Here is a 6,398-nt window from a genome sequence, read left to right on the forward strand (position 1 = left end):
AACTGCGTGAAAAAATAATATTACCCAAATTTCAAACATGTATAAACTTTGGCGAAAATGCCCATAAACCGATGATATCAGAACGAATGACGTATTCTTGACACGTGTTTAAGTATATCCCATAATCTTCCACACTTGGGATCGGTTACCTGTTACTCCACACCCGTTAGGTATTTCAGTTTTCATTAATTCTGTGTTCCCTTATACTATCATTGAATAGTCATAGAGTGAGAGAGAGAGAGATCATTTTCGTCTCATTTTTTGTCTTTCATACTTAAGCGTCGATAAGTCGTTTATCTTGTAAACATTTTGAAACGTTTCAGATTATACATAAAATTGTCTAAGAATGATCACAGATGCCCCACGGTCAGCGACGTCCAGCGGGGGTAGGCAGATTGAGCGTCGCTTGGGGGCGGCAGTTACTCGAAGGGCGACAAATCGAGGAGAATCATTAGAAAAAAATAGAAAAAGCTACCTAAACTTAGTACTTACTAACGATTTTTTTCGACCATGTCCGATCCTAATAAGATCATAATTATGGGCCTTCACAGAGTGGAGGTTTGTATTAACAGATTTTGTTTTTACGAGAAATGGATGTCAGCCACATGCTTAACCTATTAGGACCATACTCTGACTCATACACAAATTGAAAAACAATATGTTTACTTGCCAAACTCAGGATTCGAACCTGAGACCTACGTCGCTATAGGCTGACGCTTAAGTCGAGCGGGCATCGTAGGTATATCGAAAATATCTCTCCATTAAAAAAATCAGCTCACTGGTTTTATCGGGTTCGCGATATCTAGTTTACTTCCGCTGCCCTTCGACGTCCTTGGTGACCAGAAACGACACGTGCAGATTTTCGAATAATTAGTCTGATATTGTATTAGTAATGTATTATTTACAACACATTTCTTAGATATTGGACTCATGAAAGGATGATAAAAATACTGTTAAAAAAAATGAGGCAGCATTTCAGCGCTGGCTAGGGGCAGCATTTTATCTGGAGACGTCACTGCACACGGTTCATTCGCAATACCACTATTCATAGATACTTGAACAAGGAAACCATAATATACAACCACGTCTTGAAACTGTCTAAAAAAATCAACTCCATGATAGCAGACTTCCCAAACCAGTCAATCAATAGTTTTAACAATTACGATCTGGCCATTCCACCGTATTTTCACAAGTAGTGTGCCTGCGAGCCTGTCGGCACCACATTCGTACCTAAAGGCCGGTTCGGATTAGTCGAGTAATTTAGTCCGGCGAGTAATTAGTATCTAAACTTGACACTGACAGCCAACACTGTCAACAATTTACACATAGTTTAAGGTGACTTTTGATAGCCAACTATTTTCCTTTATATCGATTAATGCCTTTATATTTAACTTAAAATGACAAAATTGTCAAATGTGAGTTTTAGCGCTAGGCGACTCAATTGTTATTAACCATTATTATGGTCAACCATTGTTCATGATTTGTCCGAACAAACAATAGAAAAAACATGTGAATTTGACAGACGCAGGATTCTAGCCCGCAACCCACTACCACTCGTTGTGACGTCCATAGGCACTGTGCCGCCCTTAAATGGCCTTACATTATAAGTTACAAATTATCAGTAAATTCTTTAGGTAGGTACCTACTTATAGCATTATATATTTTCGGCTATATTAAACTGACAAATACATACACACCAATTGAGAATTGGAGCATTCCACGAAATCTACTCTCAAACGCTGGTAATTTTAGGTACGTGGACGTTCGTGGCGCTGACAGGTTTGGAGGCAACCTTGTTAAAAAGCTGCTTGTGTGATAGCTACTACCACTTCACCATGTTCGAACGGAAAAGGATCATAATATGGCCCTCCTCAGAGTGGAGGTTGTATCAACAGATTTTTTATGAAAAATAGATTTTAGCCACTTGCTCAACCTATTAGGTTCATACTCTAACTCCAAACACAAATTGAAAAACAACATGTGTGTTTGACAGACCAAGGAGTCGAACCTGGGACCCACGATACACATGATAAGTCGACGCTTAAGCCGCTCGGCTATCTTGGGTGATAAGCCAACACCTAAAATATATATTACAGTGGGTATCAATTACAGTACAATAATAATTATATTATCAGGGTTTTATGCTTCGATTATTTTTTAAATGAGATATTGATTTGTTATAATGATGCTACAGCGTCATCTGCTTCATAGAAAACCGTCACTGCTCTCAAATCTTATAATGTTTGTATTCGTTCCCTCACTCGCCGCCCCTATGCAACGAATGACCTGCCAATCCCCCACGAAGGTCACTGACCACTCTTCCATCGTGAACGCACTACGTATTATAGTTTCCCAATTGGTATTTACAATAATATGGCAGATAGCACAGTTAAATAAGACATGGTAGATAAAAAGGACTTCACCTAACCTAAACTAACCCAACCTAACAAATAATCTAGTATTATCAGCTATTTTCAAAATGTGCTTGCCGCTGGCTTCCCCATAACCGACATGACCGATATAAATACAAAGCAAACAATATACTTAATCCGTGATGAATATTGTTTGACAAAAAGAAACAAAAGCCGGACACATTCATTTTCAAGTTAACCTCGTGTAATATTCTAGTTTTTGAGAGATATTTGACGCGCGTTGTCGAAAAACACTAAATTTAACACCATGCGCCAGGTTACAAATATCGAAAACTAGTCAAAAATACTAGAGCTGACAAGGGAAACGCTAAGTTCGCAACGTTTTCTTACCTACTATTAATTTATAAAAGGAAACATTGTTTTGACAAATATAATATACGCACATGGCCTCTTACACTTCTTGTCATAATATAAACATACAGATTGAGGGTTATGTCTATTTTGATTCTGAAACAACAGCAGAATTGTTTAGTTTAATAATAGGATAAATAATATTATATGACAATAGTATGACGAAACGACATTCAATAAGATAAAACTCATATTGGATTATGTAACACGTTTTGAAAAACTAACCTCCAAACTGTCGCTGTCATCGTCGATGTCGTCTTGTATGATGTAGGTGTCAAGGGTGCTCGGACATCTTATGGGTATATTCAACAAGCCCTCCATTTCAACGTCTGATACGCATTCTTCTTCTCGTTCGTTGCTAGTATTCATTTTGTTTTCACTTTAATTCACTGTTTTAATGAAACATCCACAAGGGTGGGTAAACGCGCGACGCCGACATGCGGGTGCAGAATTACCATAGACAATGTCGTCTTTATCAACCCTTGAGTTTCCGCTAGGTATCGCAAGTTTATTGTCTAGTTTGCGGACCTGATCCACTGACAAGCTAAACGTACGCAGAAGTCATCAGATTTATCCACGCTCTACTGAACATCAGCTGTCAATGAACGAGAACTTGCATATTTACCATAATACTACCGTATTAATGTAGAAACCTAAAATAAATATTAGGTATCTATATCATAACCTTGTTATTAATAATGTTATGTAGATATAAAGTACTAATTATTATTGAAATTGAAATTTATTTAATAAAATAACAGTGCCGGAATTTAATATTGTGGGTACCTACCTATTATATCAATTGGATCTTTCATTTTTCAGCCAAACTTTGGTGATATCAAAATGTAGGTATAACATACCTAATATGGGGAATATAGGTAGCATTATATTTTTACAATTAAATAGACAGTGTTCACATAGTTCCGACAATATTGTAAAACATGAAATTCACATCGGAAATGGACCAATTCACAATAATTTAATTATTAATGATCGACAACTGTCAAATGGTAGATTTTCACTATGGAAATAGATTATTGTACCTAACAAACAAAAATTGAATACGTGTATTAAATAAGGTTAGTACCAACAAGTAGTATTGCCTGTAGTTACAAAAAACCGAGTCAATGCAGTAAAATTTCATGAAGCAGACCGTTTGAAAAATATAGTTTTACAGTGTGAAGCAATAGTTTATTAAATTATTGTGTAATAAAAAAATAATATTATGTAATATAACAAGAGTAAAAGTATTAATAATTAATAGTACCTACCTAGGTACCAATTAATTGTTAAAACGTCGTTTTCTACAAAATCATACTTATACCTACTATATTATTATTACGACCTCTCACACAATAACGTGACCATAGCCGACCATAATAATTAAAGGTAAGTAGGTACCTACCTATTAGTTTATGTGAAAACATTTACTTACTAAATAATGTGTTTGACTTCCTACCTACCTACCTATATTTTGTTGATGTGAATTTTGACTAACGTGATATTATGTGTAATCTTAATTGGAAAATAATAATTATTAGGTATGTACCTAATAGTCCTAAAATAATGTTTTACCAGGATAATAATGCACTATGATAATAATTATCATTAGGTACTAAATCAACTTTACTCACTTTCAACACCAATCGCATCTACGTCATACGGTGATAAATATTAAATTTATGTATTTTAATGGTATTATTTTATCTACCTACCTACATTTATTATTTTCATAATTACATTATTAAATTTATAACGCAATGTCTACCCACATTAAATTATTAATAAGTAGGTAATACAGAGTATTTATGTACCTATTAAGATTAAAAATGGTAAAACTCTACCTATTAGGATGACCAGGAATAAAAATACTAATAGGTAGGTATTAGGTATATTCTTTTATCGTTGTGAGTAAAGTTATAAAATTAAAGTTTGTTCATACTTCACCATTACTTGAAGGTACCTACCTACAATAATACGGTAAGTAGGTACATACTTTCTTTGCTTGCAGTAAATATACAATCATGGTAAAACGTTTTATTGATTTTAATAAAATTAATATTATTATTATCATCAATCGAAAATCTTTATTTACTGCAAAAAGATTACATACCTTCCTGATTGCATCCATAAATATATTCAATATCGAGTCCTACCTACTAATCTTCTGTAACATCTTTTTGGCTACGCTTCTAGGCGCTGTTGACTACTAATGCGTCAATTACATTGAGTTACTTTACCAGCTGTTTGTTGGCGAATTTAAAAGCGGGCGATTCAGCTACTGCGATTGTGATGATGACACACAAAACTTTTCATTCGCTGAGAAGCCAACAAACTAGCGACTTTTTTGACAGAACGTAGTTCGTTTTTACCGTGAGGTCGCTACTACGCTCTACTGCGCAGACGCAGTAGGCCCACACGCCGGCGTGTAGCGTGTAAAGTTGACCGGCTTTCAACTTTTCTCGGTAGATTGTTTACAATCTGCTTGTTAGCTTGTTCGATAATGACACTGGGCGACTTTACAGGCAGATTTTAAATTCGCCAACAAACAGCTCGTAAAGTAGCTTAATGTAATTGACGCATAAATGGGAGGAGCTTGTTAGTTTATGATGGAATTGCAGTTAAAAATGGGCGGATCATGTTAGTGCACAGTTTTGACACGTAGCCAAGAAGATGTTGCTGATGAGTACCATCTAACGCCTCAATTCAGTTGGTAGGTACCTTCACCGACAAGTCAATGGTGCGCCTTGATTTGAGATGATGATAGGTATAAACATATTATAATAATTGTATTTTCCAAATTTATTATCAAATACTGGCTATTTTAATGGCTCGTTTGACTTCCGTTAGTTATAAAAGTAGAGCTTGGATAAATTAAAATGACATTTCACCCAGAATATTAGTATTGTTTTTACTGCCATGTTATTTATTTATATTATTAGGTATTCTAAGCTGTATCCCTATATTTCAGTAGGTACCTATTACTCATGTCAATTACTATTTCACTCGATGTTTAACGACTGTTGGCTATTAACAAAGTATAGGTATTATTATAAACACAACTATACTCACGCAAGTTTCCATCTGACATACTTTTGACTCACCAATGGATCGCTAGCATAATAATGACAATTTTATTGTCTATGGTACGAACCCTTAATTATTTATTTTGACTGTTGCAGGGACAAAATTATCTATTATATTTTACACCACCACGAACTGTCACGTGTTGGGAGTATCTTTCGGTCGGTTGCGTTAGTTTATACTGGAATAAAATAAACATGGAGATTAAACGTGAACCACTAGACGTTAAATGCTGTCCAGTGTTTCCAAATGCTTTAAGCTATATTCCAAACAGGTGCTCATACAGTTCAGAAGACACTGCTTTGAAATCTCGTACAATAAAGCAAGAACACAATAATCACGACGTACTTGACATATTCGAGGTAAGATTATCAGTGTTTTAACCATACATAAGGCGCTCACGGCCTACAAACCTAATGTAAATATAATTATGTCACAAGAGATGTCACGGAGACTTGAAGCTTTCGAGATGTGGCTGTATAGACGCATCCTCAAAATTCCTTGGACTGACCGGGTGACAAATGTTGAAGT

The sequence above is a fragment of the Rhyacophila brunnea genome, unplaced genomic scaffold (assembly GCF_057557595.1).
Source record: "Rhyacophila brunnea isolate RB1 unplaced genomic scaffold, BYU_Rbru_1.0 scaffold_13, whole genome shotgun sequence".
NCBI classification, from domain to species: domain Eukaryota; kingdom Metazoa; phylum Arthropoda; class Insecta; order Trichoptera; family Rhyacophilidae; genus Rhyacophila; species Rhyacophila brunnea.